At 41.0% G+C, this 19985-nt stretch overlaps 1 protein-coding gene across 3 annotated transcripts in view; it reads left to right on the top strand.

Annotated features, from left to right (window-relative positions):
* The first annotated feature begins 14676 nt into the window (after positions 1-14676).
* Positions 14677-19985, top strand: part of ADD3 (adducin 3) — a 127063-nt gene continuing 121754 nt past the window's right edge. Inside the window, exon 1 of one of the 3 annotated variants that reach the window (XM_024555646.4) lies at positions 14677-14826. The gene's annotated coding sequence lies outside the window, so the exon portion shown is untranslated. Of the gene's footprint in view, positions 14827-16657; positions 16972-19985 lie in introns of those variants that run through there. The other 2 variants (XM_024555645.4, XM_024555649.4) reach the window with 2 other exon arrangements.

Below are 19985 nucleotides of genomic sequence, written 5' to 3'. Positions count from 1 at the left end.
ATCCCTTTGGCAGGCTGGTGAAGCCTATGGACACTTCTTCTAAAGTGAAACTTCCCTGCATGAAGTACAACGACTGTAAGTGCATGGATGATAGAGGGATGCTAGCTCAATGACTCTGGACAAAGCGAACATCTTCACACTGCTAACATTCGGATCAACAAATAACCCAAACTCACAACGCCCCTCCCGGCCTCCACCCCACCACAGGGTAAACGCTATCTTGACTTCTGACTCCATAGATTTGTTAGCCTGTTCTTAAACTTCATATAAATCGAATCGTACAGGATGTTCTCTTTCACGTCTGGTTTTTTTTCTCTAAATCTTATGTTTGTGAGATTCACCCATGTTGCTGGATGTAGAAATTGTTTATTCACTCTTATTGCTGGTAGCATTTTATTGTATGACTATACCACTTCTGATTTACACATTCTTCCACTGATGAATATGTAGTTTGTTTTCAGTTTTTCATTGTAATGAATAGTGCTGTTACGGACATCCTCATACAGGTAAATATATGTAATGTACTCATTTCAGAACACTGATTTGAAATGCATAAAATAAAATACATAGGTATATAAAATAAATAAACTAATATGTAGTTTTCAAAAAATAAAGCAAAATTGGAGATAAAGTTATGTATGTGCTTCTTCATTAACACAATACCGAGGTCTAGCAGTGGGTCTAATTACTATTATAATTTTGAAGTAATAATGGGCATAAATGAAATTTCAAAAATTCTGTAAAGCTACAATATTCTTTGAAAATGGCCTTGATATCTGTTAGTGACAAAGTGACTGTCACAGAAGGTATCCAGCCATGTATTATGAAAAATAAAGAAATTTATTGAAGAAGATACAAGATACAAGAAACATTGTACATAGGACAATGATGCCTCAGTCCCCTTCAAAGTAGGCGCCTTGGGACCTCACACAGTTCTCCCAGTCGCCATCAGCTGCCTCACTGTATTTTCCTGAATCTCATCGATGGTCTGAAATTGCTTCCCTTTCAAAGATGATTTTAGTTTTGGGAAGAGCTAGAAGTTGCTGGGCACCAAATCTGGGCTGTAGAGGAGCTGAGTCACCTGGATGATTTGATTTTCACCAAAACACTCTGCACCAGACGTGATACATGAGTGAGTGTGTTGTCATGATGAAGCTGCCAATCACCAGTTGCCCATAGCTGCAGCCTTCTGAATCATCCGAATAGTTTCCGCGGAGGAATGTTCAAGCTTAGTGCAAAATCTGATGCAGATTTGATGCTCTACTTGCTCAGTCATTTTGACTGTGATGGCCACACAGTACACATGCTCACTCAACAGCATCTACTGACCCCACTGACTAGTACAGTGAAGTCCTCATTGATTACAAATACACATTCCAATCCACTCTCCTTGATTGCCAGGTTACATTGCTGTCCCACAAACCATTCTTGTTATATTAACAAAATGTTTGGACTTTTTCTGGACAGACCTTATATATTATAAATACCTCTATGATTTGTTGTATATATTAATAATTAAAGGAATGTTACATTTCAGTTAGAGGTTAGCGAAAAATAAAGATGTGATTTTTTCCCCCCATCCCAGTTCAGGAAGTCCCTGTATTCATGTCTGGTCTAGACTTAAAGCCTGTTAAAAGCAAGAATTATACCCTAACCATACTAAAATTTCAGAATATGATACAAATCTTGACACACGGTATAAGTGCTCAATAAATTTTTTGAATGATAACTCATAAATGGTAACAGTAAACTTTGGTTGAGTGGGTACTATGTGCCAGGTATTGTGCTAGGCTCTTTGAATATTCCTCTGAAAATGCTCACAACCTTTTGACTACTCCCATTTTGCAGATGAGGACTGGAGGCTTCAATAGGTTATGTAACTTGCCAAGATTTTATTACCAGTACATGGCAGACCAGGAATTCAAAGTCATGTGTTTCTGACCCCAAGTTTCCCAGCTGACCATTAAGTTCTATGTTTGACTATTGACAATTGAGTGGAGAAATCAGTGAATAACTGCATGAACAAATAGATGAACTTAACCAGTCACAGCCACTATTCTCCTAATCCTTACAGCTAGTGGAACAGTTCGAAGGAATCAGCTAGAATTGGTGAAGCAGTCTGATCATTGAAGAACATTATTTTGTGTGAGGCAATTTGGCCCCTTGGAACAAATCAAACCCAAGTGCTCATCAACAGCATTCTTTAATCAGTTGAACGGGCATCAAGCAAATATTTGGTGACAGATGTTTACAGTGCTCAGCGTTAGAAGGCAAGCTCCTGGCCCAGAGCTTCATTTATAGTAACCAGTAGTTAACCCCAACAGCTCACCTCAGGTTGCTTGTGGAAAATGATCTGATATCCAAATCTCACCTTCTTTCAAGGAAAACACTCAAAACAGCCACACTCCACTCAGAACACTTTGCCCTATCTGAAGTAGTGGAGACATATAAAGGAACCCTGTGATACCAGGGGTTCCGGTTTCCTCCCTTGTTGTGAGAGCTTGGATAAGTGGGTGTCTTTCTAGGGAATCAAACAAGATGGTCTTTCAATTCTGGGATTCTTTTTAGCCATGGGAAACTGATGAACTGTTTCCATTTCTCTTGAAAAGGTATTCTCCAATTGTGGACTCCCTGAAACTAAAGGAAAGCTAACTAAGTGCTGAAATGTATGTTCCTGAACTTAGCTATTCTTATTTCATTGTTTTTAAATATTACACAAATAACATTTACACATATAAAACCACTCAAATATGTAAGGATTTAAAGTAAAAAATCAAAGTGTCCCTCACCCTCCTATTCCCACTTGTCAGAATGAAGTCCTGTTAAACATTAACAGTTTCATGCATAGATTTCCAAACTTTTTTCTAAATACATACAACATATTTATATCTATATGCACACACACATTGTATATACATATATACACACAAATATACTTACATACATACATACAAGTTTTGCATCACCTTTTGCATATTGTTTTACAACCTACTTTTTTCCATACATCATGGATGAGATGCCATGTCAATGTTATGTTTCATTAAGGGTGCACAATACCCTACGGGTTCGTTGTAATGGACGATTCTCCTGCTGAAAGGTTTACATTGTTGTTTCTTTTCTTTACTGTGGGAAACCACATCTCTGTGGCAGCAAACATCGTTGTAACTATCCTGTTTAAATGCTCATACAAAGATTTCTGTAGGTAGCTTCTTTACAGTGTATTTTCTTTTTTTCTTCTTTTATGATTTTATTTATTTATTTTTAGAGAGACTGAAAGGGAGGGAGAAAGAGAGGGGGAGAAACATCAGTGTGAGAGAGAAACGTCTATTACATGTGCCCCGACCGGGGACGGAACCCACAACCCATGCATGTGCCCCGACCGGGAATTGAACCGACAGCCTTCCACTTCATGGGATGGTGAACAACCACGTGAGCCACACCAGTTAGGGCTAAGTGTATTTTCTTGATCGAGAAGTCAATTTTTAATTTTTGATAGTGATGGGCAATTTCAAGAGGAGCTACTATGAAGATTCCATTCCTAAGGAAACTTTCTATGAGGTTTCAACTGTAAGACTCACAGCTCTGAGTTACCTCTCTCCTAAACTCACAGAATTCCTTTCACTGCACTAAAATCAACATGTTCTCTGTATTGTTATCATCTCTCCTCTCAGTGCACATTTTAGCTCCTACCGGAACAATCCTTTATTTTAAAAGCAAATTATTTATTTGTGGCAAAGGTTGGAAGCCCCTCTTGCCTGAAAGTAAAGATTAACCTCCACCTCTGCTGTGGACTTTTTCCTAACTGGTCGGCATACACTCACATACAACTTCATTAAGTCCACGTTCAAGCTCCCAATAAATAGGAAGTAGTTATTTATTTAGGACTGGAACAAGGGAAAAGTTAAGAAAAGTTCAGAACAAACCATTGTACAATAACAAGAACCTGAAATCCTGCCTTCAATTCCTCAGGCTGCAACAAATATTGACTTTGTTATATTCTAAGAAAAAGAATCCTCTTAGTCTTTTTATCAAACACTCTTTACTGGAGGTATTTTATAAAAATTATTTCTAGTTTTCCCAACAAACTTGCAGGGTAGGCTGCAATTTCTCCATTAGACAGATTTTTTTTTTTTAAACTGAGACTCATAGAACTAATGCAATTTGGTCAAGATTTCACAGCTAGTTAAATGCTTGAGACCTGTCTGGACTGAGGCTCACCTGATTCTCTTTCCACTGCCATATATTATCTCTTTTGCCATCCAAGTTTTCAACTCAGAACTTCATAGGAAAGAAGGGAGACCAATGAATGAAGGTCCAGAGATGCAGAACTTAGCTCAGTAGAAGGAGGATAAGGTTATAAGAAATGTCCTTTCATGGGAGGTTGGGTAACTGGTTATGTGAGGAATATTGTAGATGAAAATCCTGTGGTGGATTAGAGGCAGGACCAAATGGCCTCCAAGACCCCTTCCAAGTTTCCAAATATACAATTTGACTCCCATACCCACTTTACAGATAGGAAAACAGAGGTTCAGAATCATCAAGTAACTTGCTCAAATTCACAGCTAACTAGTGCAGAACCCAAGCATCAAGGCAACTCTTCTACTAACCTTTCCACCAGAATGCAAGATTGGAGACTTTCTAGCATTTTGTTTACATTTTGAGTTCCTTTGCTCATTTGTTAGTGACTTTGGCTCACCTGGGTTCCAATTTCTGTCAAGGCTACTGAAAAGGCTCATCGATTAGTTAACAAGTAACATCCAAACAATTTGGCTTCTGGAAAGCCTGTTTATTTTGATTACCTGGCTCAGGTAGTTTTCAAAATGTAGTTTTAAATATCCAAGTGCTGGTAGAAGGAAAGACCAGGCTATTTCACTAGTGGTCAAACAATATTGGAAGGTGGTAGGAGAAGGGGCTGAGAGCCCAGGTTCTGGAGTCATTTTATTACATGAACTCAAAACCCAACCTCTACCATTTACCAGCTCTTTAGGCAAATACTCAATTTCTCAGCAGCTCAGTTCCCTTGTTTCTAAACAAGCATAATAAGACAGTAACTCAGAGGGTGGTTGTAAAGATTAAATTAGATATTATTTACATTATAAAGCACTTTGAAGAGTATCTGGCATGTAGTCAGTGCTCAGCCAGTGTTAGTAATACTATTTTATGTTTCAGTGATAAGAGTGATCCCTGCCCCTACTTGAAGTGAAAATAATTTGCCAGGCAAACTTTATATAGATTTCTATCCTGATTTCTGTCATATTTAGTTTTCACAAATAGCAACCACTATTAAAAACAAAAAAATTAATTAGACTGGTTTTAACATTTGATTTTCATTTATACTGCAGATAATCTACAAGTGGTTGATTTCACTTTTATTATTCCTGTCAAACTATCACCAGCTCCTTATCTCTGCCTGGGTGTGGTTCGTACTCCGCACACTTAGTTCAGCACCCTGTCTGCTGTGACTTAACTTCAGTAATTACTAGGAATGAGGTTGTGAGACACTTGTATTGTTCTAAGAATATTGCTTATAAGACATGAGTTAAGTCAATTTCTTAGAGTCTTAAAGAATTATAGATCTTTTTTAAAATGGGGGGAAGGGGAGGGAAGAGGTCAACAAATGACTAGGATTTAACCCAAATGATTAAAAGGACAGGATGTTCTTATTTTCCCCTAGGGACCACAGAAGGAAACGAGAACTAAATTTAATACTACGAGTTCTCATGTTCATAAATTGATGTCTTAGGTTTATGTGTCCTAGTAATTATGCCCTGCTTTGGAAAGGCTTACCCTGAGAGTTTAGTCTGAAGATAGAAATTCAGGAGCTGGGAAAGCCAAGCAGAAACTATGTAGCAGAAGTAGTGACAGTTTCCAGCAAGGTGTTTATCTCATGTGTAAACTCAGGGCAAACTTGTGAAGTGGAATTTCTGTGTCATGTCCCAGCCATCCCTTTACCTCTGACCTCAGTGGTACAACGGATGTCAAGCCATGGATCCCTTTCAGTCTCCTCTGCCTGATAGAGTGTGCTGCACAGGCTCTACTTGCACTCACACTTGTGAAAACTTAGGTCAGTGTGTTCCTGCTCCCAGGAAGGAGTTGTTTTAAAAGCTTTACCTCTAATTACAGGTTGCAAGGATTTTCATTGCTGTGTCATAGATTAGACTGTAAGCAATGAAGACAGGAATTTATTGGAAGACTAAGGCTCATGCTCGTAGAATTGAAGGAAAAACTGGAGAATCAGGAATTGGAAGACAGGGACCAAGTCAGTCTGTGAGATCCTGGTAGCAGTATCCAATCCCATTCTCCTCAAGGGCCTCCCTCAAGATAACGCTGACCCTTTTAAGTCTTTTTGTTACTCTCCTCAAGAATCCAATGCCAGAGCGAGAACATCTGGTCGGTCCACCTTGGTGCCAACTCCTTACCCAGGGGGAAGGCAGAGCATCAAGACTGCAGCAATGGGGTGAAAAGAGGTTCCACAAAGGAATACGGAAGCATTCTCACTGGGAAAGGAAATAGATGCTATGCAAACAAAAACATTCTTTTACTATTATCACCAAGGAAAGGCATTTCACGCACCTGTAACTAGGTGTGGGGCACGCAGCTGGAGATGTGGTAAATGAAGAGGACTGTCCCAAGCTTGGGTAGCCATCTTTCTCCACATGAAGGGCCCTTCTCAGAGGCCCGTTGCTGGTCTCCAACGATGGCATATATGGAAAATGAGATAGTAGGAACCCCAGGATTCTTTTAATGGTTTTCTCTCAAAATCTTTCAGATCAACACCTTATGATTTGAGTGTATTTGAAAATAACATTAATTCTTAAAGCCATACTTTGTAGCCTTTTGGTATGGTGCTGAAATGTGGTTTCTAAGGTAAATATTTGAATGAACACTAATACATCTAAAGCACTGGTTTAGAATGCAGACCACTGCCCATCTACAATGCTGGCTAAATATGCAGTTTCCTGAGTCCAACCCCCCCCCCCCCACACACACACACCCCTACTAAAGCAAAGTCCCGGTGGGGAGGGCTTAGGGCGAGGGTTGATTGTAAACTTTAACGAGCTGCCCAGGTGGTTTTGATATACACACTTAAGTCTGAGAATCACTGAAACAGACTCAACAAATCCTAATATTAATTGAGCAGACACTCTGTGCTAGCTAGTGTTCTCGGCTCTAGGGATACAACCACGAACCAATGTAAACCAATTTCTTGCCCTTTTGAAGGTTCTTACGGAGGGGCAGGAATTAACAGTGAACAAGATAGTTATAGAGTGGAATAAGTACTCTGAAGAGAAGAAGAGGGTGATCTCAAGCTTAACATGACGAAACAGCAGTGTTCACTTTTACCTGTCATAGTGTTTCTTCTCCAGTCTCCTCTGTCTCAGATCATTGTGCCCCCATCCCCCCACATGCTCAAGCCAAAGGCCTGCAGATCATTTGATTCCTCTCTTTCTTTCCTTTTCTTTACCATCCCTCCCCTCCACCCCCCACCCCACATACACTCTATCAGCAAGTCAAGTCAGCTTTACCTCCAAGATATACACAAAGTCCGATCACTCCTCATTTCCACAGCCTACAGCAAGAGCCCATTTCTTCTTGTATGGATAACTTCAATGGCTTCCTAACTGACTTCCCTGTCTCTGATCACATCTCTCTAGAGTCCATTCTTCACACAGCAGTGAGAGTGAAGTTTGAAAAATATAAATAAGACCCCATCCCCTCCTTGCTTAAAACCTTCCAAAAGTCAGACTCTCCCCCTGATCTGCAGGATCTATATGCTCTAGTCTTTGCCCAGCTCTCTGGCCTAATCTGGGGCCACCCTGTCCCCTGCTCACAGGACTCAACTGTCAAGCGTTTCTGTATCATGACCTTTGAACTTGCTTTTCTCTCCAGCTGATAACTTGGGATCATTTGGGTCTTAGCTCAAATGTTACCTCCTCAAAGAGGCCTTTTTCATCCCTCCTAACTAAAGTAGCACCCGATCCCCACCCTAATCATTTTCATTGGTATGTTTCTTCATAGCCCTTAACCTCTGAAATAACTTTACTTATTAATTGGTTTATGTGTGAACATCTGTGTTTTCCCAGTACAATAAAAGCCTCGTGAGTGCAAGGATTTTTTGTCTGTTTTTTCCACTGGGCTATCCCCAGCACCTAGAATAGTGGCTGGCACACAGTAGCAGTTCAATAAATACTGTCGTCTCAATGAATGAAAGTAAGTGAGTGAATTAATGGAAAGTAACTGGAGATGGTGCTACCTAAACAGACTATCAGAAAATGAAGGCTGAATTTTCAGGGATGTGAGTTTGGGAACTACATAAATTCTAACATCGCCCTGTACAAACTGTTCATTCCAGGCAAACAGGTTTACTTGTTTTACTAACACACCTCATACTTTCCAGTCTCCGTTCAATGAAGAGGCCTAGGTCATGCATTTACCGTAAGCATGGTCCTGAGCAAAGTGCGGGGGACCTGTCTCACAAAACAAGCACATATGTTGTTCCTGCCATTATCAAAGGCCATTCTCCTCCACCTTTTTCCCATCGCAATTTTGTTCTTCCTTCTCAGAGATGTCCCTGTTACCTCCAGCAAAAAATGACCTCTCTTCCCCAACTGCTTTTAAACTCTTTATAAATACTCTTTAGCTTGATGCTGGTATACTTGTTAAATGTATGCCTTGGGCAAGTTTTTTAACCTGTCTGAGCCTTAGTTTCTTCATTTGCAAAATAGTAGTAATGATTCTGACTTAACAGGATTGATAAGAGTATTAAATATAACATATATAATGCCAAGCACAATGCTTAATGCATAGTCACACATTAAATGATAACAATAATTATATCTTCTCGTTGTTAATAAAACTATAAGAATTATGTCTTAATAGTAATTAAAATAGAAAATATTGCTAACAAGGCAGGCATATATTGAACATTTACCATTTGCTAGGAGTTTCACATTTATTATCTCATATGTGGTGATTTTGCAACATCATTGCTTCATACATTTGTGTTTTATTTCCCAACTAGATGTGCTGCGCACAGGCTATGTCATAAAAAAGGTTTGTTTTGTTTTGTTTTAATCTTCCCAGTGCCAGATTAGTTCATAAGTTATAGCAAGTACTCAAGAACTATTTGTTGCAAATAAAATGATGATCTATAGCCCTGAAATTTCACGATTTGTATTATGTCAGATTATAAACTGATCTGAAAAATCAGACCAATTTGGTTCATAATTTGGAACGTGGTTTTAGATACATCAGCTGCTTAAACAGTGTGCTAGGGAAAGCTCTGCCTTCCATTCATTCAATAAATACTTTTGAACACCTACTATATGCCGCATTCTGTTTTAGGCAACTTACAAAGGCTTCAACAACAGGGAAATGATGGTGTTCCTTTGTCTGTACATCTGGCATGTTTGTATACTCCACTTTTGCCATTGCATATTCCTTCCAAGGGACTGGCTCATATGTTGGAATCTAAGCACTCAGAGAATATACAAAACACGCAGCATAATGAACAGTTAGGCTCTGGAGTCAGAAAGCTGGGGCTGAATCCCAGCTCTACTAATTCTTTGCTCTGAAATCCTGGCAAGTTACTTATCTTCTCTAAGCCTCAGTTCCTTCATCTCTAAAATGAAAATAATACTGCCTATCTCTAAGGGTTATTGTAGGTATGAAATAAAATAATGCATATAAAGCATTCAGTACTGGCATAGTATAAGAACTAAGAAGATCAGCTATCATTAAGTTGAGTTCAAATTTCCCTACCAAACATACTCATTTTTGAATGAGGAGAGAGGGAATGAACATATACTTAAGTTCCATTACGTGTCAGGCATCAGAGTAGAAGCTTTCCATATGTCATTTAACCCTCACAACAACACAAGCAGGTATTATTCTACAGATGAGGATAGTAGGACTCAGAGAGGTGAATATCGTGTCCAAGTTTACCCCAGAGAAATGGTGGAGCCAAAGGTAGCCTCTTCCCTGAATCCCTCTCTCATAATGAAAAAGGACCCACCTACATTTCACTCATTGTGTCTCTGAGATTCTACACACATTGCACTGTTTCTACAGGATACCAGTGCCCAAATTTTGCTGTACAAGAGAATCACTAGGGGTGCTTTAAAAAACCCTGGATCCAGAGGCTCACCCCAAAAGATTCTAACTTAAGGATAAGGCCCAGGAATCAGCATTTTAGGAAATTACTAAATCATGAAAGGTAAGGTAGAGAATGGAGTTAATTGTTTCAGACCAAGCAAATTACAAGTATTTCTATTACAGACAGCTCCTGATCACATTCTAGAAATAGTGCCTTAAGAATTAAAACACTCAGTTTTAAAATCATGTAATTCACATATGTGTGTTTGTGTGTGTGTATATTATAAACTAGTTGAAATCTTAAGGCATATGATTACATGATGAAAAGATACATAGGTAAGCTGACATATTGTAGGATTCACGTAGCAATTGCATGCTTTGTATTCACTCTGTATTCTGTGTAATCTACACAGAAATTGATAACTTAAATTGATGTTATGTGTTTTTATGTCCTACCTATAAGTAGGCCTCTCATTTGGACTATCTTATTTATAGCAATTGCTTATTTACTAGTTGTTTGTTTATTAGAAGTTTTTATTAGCTGTGATGATTTTAAAAGGTTCACCAAATGGAAAATGAATAACCAAGGATAGATACCTTTAAAAAAAAAAAAAGGAGAACCCTGAGGGCGGTAATTCATTAATGTTACAGAAATTATCAGCCCTGATGACTTAAGCAGTTGTATAAGCACCTGTCTGATATTTAGCTGAGGTAATTTCTTTAAAATAAACCATATAGGTCTCAGAGTGCTAATAAAATATGTTGAATCTTTGAGTATTGCCCTGATTATGTGTCCTTAGGGAATGGAGAACTCATTAGCATGAGTTCCCTGTCAGTCCTTCCTGCTCTGTTCCCCAAGTACTTTCCAGATGGGCTTGGCATAAAAGGGTGATCAAAATGTATGTAGCGTGGCCAAGCCTCAAATGAATGGCTCATCTAACCCCACTGGTTAAAAACGTGACATCATGCAGTATGAAAACTCTGTTATGCTGCATTGACTTTACTTTTCTGAGAGCATTAGAAAAGGAAATTGGGGGGAAGGGAGGGGGGTGTGTTCATTCCATAAATTTTAGCTTTTCGTAGTCAACTGCAGATGTATATTTCCCAGACAAGAGGAAAGCTTCAGAACTGAGAAGTTGTTAAACTGGGAGCAGCAGGCATGTGTGTGCGCGCGCACACACAGGGAGACAGATAAGCCTGTTTGCTTTCTGAAACAGTAAGTAGTGAAACAGGTTGTTTAGGGTAAAGTCCCTTGAACTAGATATTTGGTTTTAAGTACATCTGCCTATAACAATACCTCATATTTACATAGTGCTTTGAAAATTTCAAAGCATTTTCACATTTATTATGTCATATGAACTTCACAACAACCCTAGGAAGTAGGTACAGCAGGTCTTCTATCCACCACCACCACTTAAAAGATGGCTAAACTGAGTCACAAGCATGTTAAGAAAGTTGTTTGAGGTCACAATCAGTTGGGTTAACAGCTAGAACTACAGCACCAGAATTTTGAAGCTTAAGCCTGTGTTTTCTTGGCAGAAAGTATGTCCACTGCTGTTTGATCTACCCAGAGTTCATGTGGAGATTTGTGGCTACAATTTAATTGGAGAATACAAATCAGGCATGCCTAAATAGCTCTACAGAAAGGAGACTGTTTCTCTCAGATCATGACTGTGTTAGAAAAGGGAGGTAGAGAATAGAATCAGTGGTTTTAGACAATGCAAATTACAAACAAACAAAAACACTTTGTAATCAGTTTCTAGATATTTGGGGGGCTATTCATTCATTAATTTGTGTATTCATTTTTTAAAATATCTATTAAGTGTCTTTATATAAGAGACTGTGCTTCGTTAGCACTTTTGGGAGTTTACCAAGAAATGCATTTAATTTGAGGGCTTTGCTTTAAACTATACAGACAACTGCCATTATAGTCATTTGTCATTATCACCTGTTAGATGAAATAAAATGCCTCCCTTGGAGAAATGCAAGGTAAACAAAACAAACGAAGAAAGGGGTGACTGATTTCCTTCAATCCTCTTCTTATTGGAGACATTAAAAAAAAAATCAAAGTGAGCCCTGCCAGTGTGGCTCAGGTGGTTGGAGCATCGTTGGTAACTGAAAAGTTGCAGGTTGGATTCCCCGTCAGCATACATACCCTAGGTTGCAGGGTCGGTCCCCAGTTGGGGCACTTACAGGAGGTGACCAACTGATGTTTATCTCTCACATTGATGTTTCTCTCTCTCTAAAAGCAATGAAGAAATGTTCTTGCGTGAAGATAAAAAATGAATTAATTAAAAATTAATTAATTAAATTTTAAATTAATTAAAAGGTGATAAAATTGTCCTGCCAAGTACACAAAACACAAAATTCTCTATATCATCTAACATAACACAGACTTTAACTGTCACGCCCCCTTGAAACTGCAGAGAGTGGGCTTAGATTAGTTCCAGGTTCTTTATCAAGAATGCCAGGTCAGGATTTAAGAGAAAATGTTAGTATCTAGCCCAAAAAGTAACTTCCAGAAAGCATCTCTGAAGGCCAGACTTAATTCTCTAAAATACTTTCCCTTGCTTGGCTCCAAAATGAACTTTTTCTCTTGGGAGGCATGTAGACGAAAGGGAGCAGAGGCACCAATGGGCATAAGGAAACTGACAAGAGTTGAAGGCCCTGTCATCCTGGTAGAACATAAGCAAGAATTTGCTAATGAGTGTTGTAAGTTTCCTTGGAGATCACTATTAAAAAAACAAATAAGCCAAAAAACTTCCCTGGACACTTTTTTTTTTTAATTTCTAGTATAAACACCTCTTAACCAGAAGGCAAAATTTGTGTTGGTGTTTACACACATGATAAGTACGTTTGATGTATTTCTTTAGTTTATACTACATATACACAAATAGTGTCATTGAGTGAAACTACTTGTGTTGTTGTGATAGGTCCGGCTCAGCCCCCAGCATGGGGATGTGAAACAGTGTGTTATGTACGTATGCGCTGTTTATTTGCACTGTGCGTGAAGGGTAGAGACTCAGAGTCAATCCCACCTCTGTCCCTACTCTGTCCCCATTTTGCTTCTCTGTTGTTTCCAATTTTTCCACTTTGATATTACAGGGTTAGAGCCAGTGAGCTCTAAACTCTATTTCAACTCTACCACCTGATTATGTTCCAGTTTTTAAATGTTTTCATTGCTATTGAACATACATTATGTATTCCAGTCAGAAAATCCTTAGCAATATAGTAGAATCCTGCTTCAGGAAAATTTATCATAAATCAGATAAAATTAAATTTATTCACTTTACAAAAATGATTATTTGATTAGCAAAATAATTCTGAGTGGTGATAAAGAACAAGCCTGGTTATACATTTAAAATATTTATTTTTAATACAAGTTTTCAGGAAAAGTAATTTAGAGTGAGGCATACATGAATTCAATAACAAAAATACAAACATATAAATGTAAAAAAATCATAGTATTTTGGAATATTAAAGAAAAATTTTAATCCATTGTCCCCATTTTACAAAACAGGGAACTATGGAACAAAAAAGTTGTACTTACTTACTTAGTATCACACAAGTGGTTAAAAAGGCCGTGCAAAGAAAACCAATTGCAGAACATTTTCTGTATTTTTCTCTATACATATTGAGACCACGCCTCTTCATTTACCTATGAAGAAAAAAAATTACAGATGTTCAGTGCTTAAATCAAGGAATATTATTAAAAATAAAATGTAAAGTTATAATGTAGTCTCTCAAATTCCTCATGTGAGGATACATTTTAATAGTTTAAATAGAAGATTCACATGCATTTAAAGTTAATCTGCTTGTGAGTTTAACTTTGCTGACCTTTGAATTGCCACTGAAATAGCATAGTACTCTGCTATTATTTTCTAAAATTATTTTAGATATTATATATTTTTGGTTTTTCTATAAATAATATTGTGATTTTTATAACATGAGTACAGATTAACCTCTGTCAATAATATTTTCTAATACTGATACTGAAATCCCAGGTATGCTTATGAGTGCTAGTAGGGCTTGACTTCTGCTAATCACATAAATGCTTCCAATTACATAAATGAGTTTTATTATTCTTTTCACATTCTTGTATTAAATACTAAATAACCTCCCTCTATATAGTTTTCATTTGGGTGCAATGATTGAACATTAAGTATTAGCAGAAAATACTAATCAGTTTCAAGGCACATGGCTTTATTTTTGCCATGGACCCCAATGTTTGAAGTTAGCAGGGTTCTTCAAAACTAGTGCTTCTAGCATTTCATTGACTCACACTAAATTGGTCCCTTGATCACCCAGTTAATTTTAACCTTGACCTCCCACAGCTGTACTGCTTTATTCAGTCCAAAAAAAACTCTGCTTCTACCCTTTCTGCTTCTTATGAAGCAATAGCGGGGAGGAAAAACCAAACCCATTCCTTTAAGAAAGATTCCGCCTCCTCTCTTATAAGCAAGCGCCTCATGCTAATTGTGGAGTCTCTCTCTACTAAGTCACATCACACACTTTACTACTCAGCATAGGGGGAAGCTGCTGCTGCTGCTGCTGCTGCTGCTGCTGCTGCTGCTGCTGCTGCTGCTGCTGCTGCTCCTGGCTGCTGGCTGCCTCTGCTGCCGCCACGGGTCTGAGGCTGCAGCGGGTTTCTGTGCAGCATTGCAGAATCCACACCTAGAAAACACACGCGTCTACCGCCCTGGACACAAGAAAGCCTTGGATCCTCAGCGGGTAAGCAGATTTTGTATCCATTTTTGCATGGAAACTGTGGGAAAGGGAATGATCATGGAAAAGGTTGCTCATCAGACGTGCTTAAAATGTGTTGTGTTAATTTGCCTTCCTTTGATGGGTGGGGGGGTGTCTAGATTTGTGACTGGCAAATGCCCTGTATAGTAGAGACTATTGTCTGATATGTGCTCTTAACATACTTTTTTTTTTTTGCTATTCATAAAAAGGCTAACCTTGATGCATGCAAAGCTTTTCATTTTTTGCTTTTTAAATACAAGGAAACATCCAGCCACTCCCAATATCTCTCTCAAATTCTGCAGATATTTTTAAATACCAAATAAAAATGACAGGCCGAGCATTTTAAAAGTATTTTCTCCCCGAAACCAGGAAGCCTTCCCCACGATCCCTTAGGGGGATTTAAAAATCAAAAGGCATGGTTAGATTTTGAGCAGACGGGAGATGGTGGTAGACTAAAATTTCTATAGCCTTAGTCCAGTGAAAAGAGAAAACGAAGATAAATGAAGCACAGTTTGTGTCAAATATTCATTTTCCACACTTCATATGTAGGAAAAGGAAACTACATTTTAATTAGCACATTTTTAGAGGAGAGGGAGGGTAGGAAGATGAGGGGATGGCGTGAAGTATTTGAGGGGGAAGAGTCTGCAGAGGAGGGAGGAAATGAAATGGACTGTCGCCAGTGCCTTGGAAACGAAGAGATATAGGGTGGGGAATGAAGTTTGTTGTGTGTGTTAGGGTGGGGTTGACCCAAGGGACCATGAATAACCAGAATGGCGCTTGGAGGGGTGTGCTTGGGAGTGGATTCGTGCCGGTGGAGGACGGGTGCAGCAGGAGGGATGTGCAAGTCGTGGGTGGCAGAGAAAGGTGTGTGCGTTGCTGGGAGGTCTATTTGGAGAATAGGTTGGGGTGAGAAACGCGTCTGGGCGGCGGGGGTGGACGGCCCAGTGTCACCTGTGGATGGATCCACCTCCCTGCAATTGCGTGTTGCAAAGTTTCCCAGGCCCCAGATTCATTTTGAAGGCTGACGGTCCCTAGACTTTTCGCTTCCAAGAGGTCAGCACTCATAAAGTCACAAGGCCAGAGGCCAAAGTGGGGATGAAGACCCTCAACGGGTCGAAGTGTAGCAGGATTGAGAGCCCCCGCTCTGCCCTTCTGTGGAGCTAAGGGGGAAGAGCTGCCCCCCACTGGCAGCTGTGCTCAGAAGAAAACTCCAGGCGCCTCCGATGGGGGGCGTTCGGAGCTTGAACCTCAGCAGTGACTTAACCCTGAAGACCCAGCGACCAGTGTGGCCAGCAGAGGCTGACTCCGAAAGAGACGGCTAAGCCTCCGGAACTGGGGCTCTCGTTCAGGTTAGGGCGGGCGACATTTCCGAGGCGTCCCTCCTCCCTCCTTAGTCGGGTTTCCATCAGGGTAGTTTTCCCCTCCAACCCTCAGGGGACGCCGCGGTTCCGAGCTGCGCAGCCGGAGGAAGAGGTGTCTGGCTGCCGCCCCGCGCCAAGCCCTCCCCAGGGCCCCGGGGTCCGCGGTTTCACTGACTTGGTGCCAGACAACCTGATGGGGGCCGCAAGGGGCGGGGCCAAGGCTCTGGGGGAGCAAGAGGGACCGAGAGGGGCGTGGCCTTCAGGAGGCAGAGTCAGGAACACACTGTGATTCCCAGGGGGTGGGTCCAAGAAGCTCAGCAGCCCGAGGGGCGGAGCCAGGGGCACGCGGGGGCTGCGAGAGGCGGGCCGTTGGAGGGCGGAGCCAGGGATGCTTGAGGGCCTAGGGGCGGGGCCACGGGCGCTCAAGGGGCGCTAGGCCAGTCACGCCAGAGCGCGATCCGCCAGTCCCTAACGGTCGCCAAGACGAGGGGTGGGAGGGAACGGAGTGGGGTTTAAATTATATTTTTAAAAACAGAACGAGAGCGCGAGGCCTCGGCGACTCAGGTGTCGCTGCTTCCTGCTACACGGGGCTCCGAGCCCAGGTCCCTCCCTTCTCACGCCCCCGCCCCTTCTGCCCTCCCCTAGTCTGCCCTTCCCTCTGGAGCCGTGCGGCGCTTAAGAAGCGGCGGCAGCAGATCGGGCGGCCGCTGCCGGACCCGCGGCCGCGGAGAAAGAGGGAGTAAGCACAAAGCCGGCTGAGCACTGCAAGGTAATCCTGAGGAGAGAGAAGGCGCTGTGGTTCAGCCCCTCCTTCCGGCGGGGATGGCGGTCGTCTGCGCGGGCTAGGGTGCGGGGGACCCTTCCAAGGGGTCGCGCGGGTGTAGAGAGCGCGGTGGCTCTCGGGGCCGAGGGGACTTCCTATTGGCTGCCCCTGCGGCCTCAGATGACCCCCTCTCCCTCCCAGGGGCGGGAATGGGAGTTTCGGGCTGGGCTAAGGGTAGTGGATCTGCGCGGGGTGTCCCTAGGAGCCGCGGGGTGGGCCGGACTCTCTCCGGCGTCCTCTGGTTTCCCCCGGGAGGGCGGGGAGTTCTAAAGATCCAGAGCTAGCTGAAGCTTCGGTGACCCGGGTGCCTTAAACTCTAAAGGTGCGCGCCAGGAGGGTGGGAGGTTCTCACGCTTAGAAAAGGTGCAGGTAAGGGAGGGAGTCTTGGTTTGATTTGCTTTTCTTATTTAAAAAAAAGTTTTTGTTAAAAGTTGAAAGTGTTCAACCACCTTCTCTTGTAATCCGCGTCCCCATCCCCCAACACACACACACCCCACCACCACCCCTATTCCCTGGAAACGTACACACGTTCGTTAGGTTGAGCTTCCTACCCGGGGTGACAAGCAGAGTTGGCAGCAGGTCCGGTTTGCTGGTGTTTGGGGCACGTCCAGCTTCTTTGGAGGTATGCTATTATAGCTGAGGCAAGACCATAGAGACAGGTAAAATAAGCTAGACCTCTATTAAAATGCCAAGAATGGCCTCAGGTGAACTTTTTTGTTGCAGAGATTTAATTGCAACTGGGTGCCCGTTTAAAATGGGAGCGTAAGGAAAACCACTGATTTCTTTGGCACATGTGCTGTTGGAGTTGACTGCTGGAGTGGCATGGAGAGAAATGGAATTTAATTCAACCAAGAGGCTTTTAAAGGCGATTATATGCAAGTTTGAGGAAGGAGTTGATAAGGTCCTGGGGATTGGAATCAGCTACATACATGTGTGTGCACGATTACATTAAGTTATACCTTTTAGACTTAGTATGAAATGGTTGCTTTTCTTGGAATAGGAATCGAATACTTCTGCATCATGCCCAGTGCATCCTGATTTTGGCTTTAGAAGACTTCTAATGAGGGTGTTGTTAAAGAAAATAAGAGTACAGTGTAATTTGTCATTTGAAAATTAAGATGCTATTAAAATTTTTGTGTAATTAGGTATGAGATGGACACATTTACAGGGTTGAGTTGCTTTTGGAGCATACATCCAGTTTTTATATCTAAGTCTCGACTGCATTATACTTGCGCTGCAACTCACTTTCCTTATCTTAAATAAAGCACATTAACTTTTCAGAGGGAGGACCAGGAAAAAAAATGGCCACTTTTGCTACATTAAACTTTCCATCTTTCTAAAGAGTTCAGCCTGCTAACTCTTAATATTGACCTGCTGGTATGTTGGTAGTAGTTGCTTTGAAGAAGAAAAAAGTGGTATGTCTGTTTTGAATGTTAAACATAATTCAGTACTCCTTGGGATAGTCGGTTATGATGCATTCAGGTTTTCATAGCTTTTTTACATGTGTGACATCAGGAAACATTTGGTAAACATTTGACATGTGACATAGGTGACCATATAACAGGAAATATTGCATGATAGAAGGATTGTATTTTCAGAATATAAATTTTGTGTTCTGAAAAAGAACAAGAAAATTATATTGTATACTTTGCTATTTCTAACCCCCTTTTTCAATAATGTTACACTGGAACTAATGTGAGTTCTGCTCAATGATCTTTAAAGTATGGGTTTGGTCTTTGTAAAACCAGAATTTTTTTTTTAAGATTTTAGTTATTTATTTTTAGGCAGCGGGGAAGGGAGGAAGAAACAGGGAGAGAAACATCAATGTGTACTTGGTTGCCTCTCACACACCCACAAGTGGGGACCTGGCCCACGACCCAGGCATGTGCCCTGACTGGGAATCAATCTGGCGACTTTTTGGTTCACAGGCCCTCAATCCACTGAGCCACACCAGCCAGGGCCAAAATGTCTTTTGAGAGTAAGAGGACATAGTACCAGCTCACCTCCTACACACCATCTTAAAACCTATATGCAAGGTGGGGCTCAACATCAGAGGTCGTAAGGCTTCCTGAAGTGGGCCTATCTTGTATGTTTTTCTCACACCTAAGCCTATACAGGTTGTTCGCTGTTTAGTGTCACCTGCCTCAAAGCACTTTGTTGGCGGTCCTGGGAGCAGTACTGGAGCATTTCTGTTGAGGGAAGAAATCACATAAAAGCAGAGAAAGCCAACTCTGAACAAACTGAGTTTGTAGAGTGTTGTGGAACAGTAATAAAAGAACCTTAGCTTAACCCAGTTATATGTGAGGTGTTTAGAATATAGTCTGGGGCTAAGTGCTTTGTGTGTATACCATCATCAGTATATAAAATGACCCTTTTTTGAAGGTGGTCATATCATACTACCCACCAAGTGAAGACTCAGCAAATATCTGTAACAGTTGATATTTATTTGCTCTATCTCTGTGTCAGGCACAGTTTTATATGATTTAATTCACTTAATCCTCATGACAACCCAATGACTAAACAGATTCAGAGAGGTTAAGTATTTTACCCAAGGCGTACAGCTATCAGATGGCACAGGCTGGTTCTGAACCCAGGACCTGGCTCAGAAATAAGTCCGTGTAACTAGTGGGCCCTTAAACTCCATTATACCCCTAGTAACAGCTGCAAATCAGTGATACTTCACAGTATCCCCAAGATTACAGGTGTGCATGTGTCATGTTTAGCCACACCCTCCTGTATTAATACCGCCAACAGGTTGTGATTAAATCTGGAGGGTGGCGATTAATCTGCATTAAGTGGAATCACCTTTGACTGTGGAAGAGGATTCTCGCAACATATGTTTAGCTAGGGTGTTAGAATTTGAGCTGGAGTATGTTATCTTTTTAATTACTAATTACACTAACGCTGCTTTTTTTTTTTTTTTTTTTTTTTAAGCTTGCCAGGTATATAGGGCTCCAACT

This window comes from Desmodus rotundus, chromosome 4 (assembly GCF_022682495.2).
Source record: "Desmodus rotundus isolate HL8 chromosome 4, HLdesRot8A.1, whole genome shotgun sequence".
NCBI classification, from domain to species: Eukaryota; Metazoa; Chordata; class Mammalia; order Chiroptera; family Phyllostomidae; genus Desmodus; species Desmodus rotundus.
The sequence above is the reverse complement of the archived record's forward strand: the minus strand, read 5'-3'. Positions and strand labels throughout refer to the sequence as shown.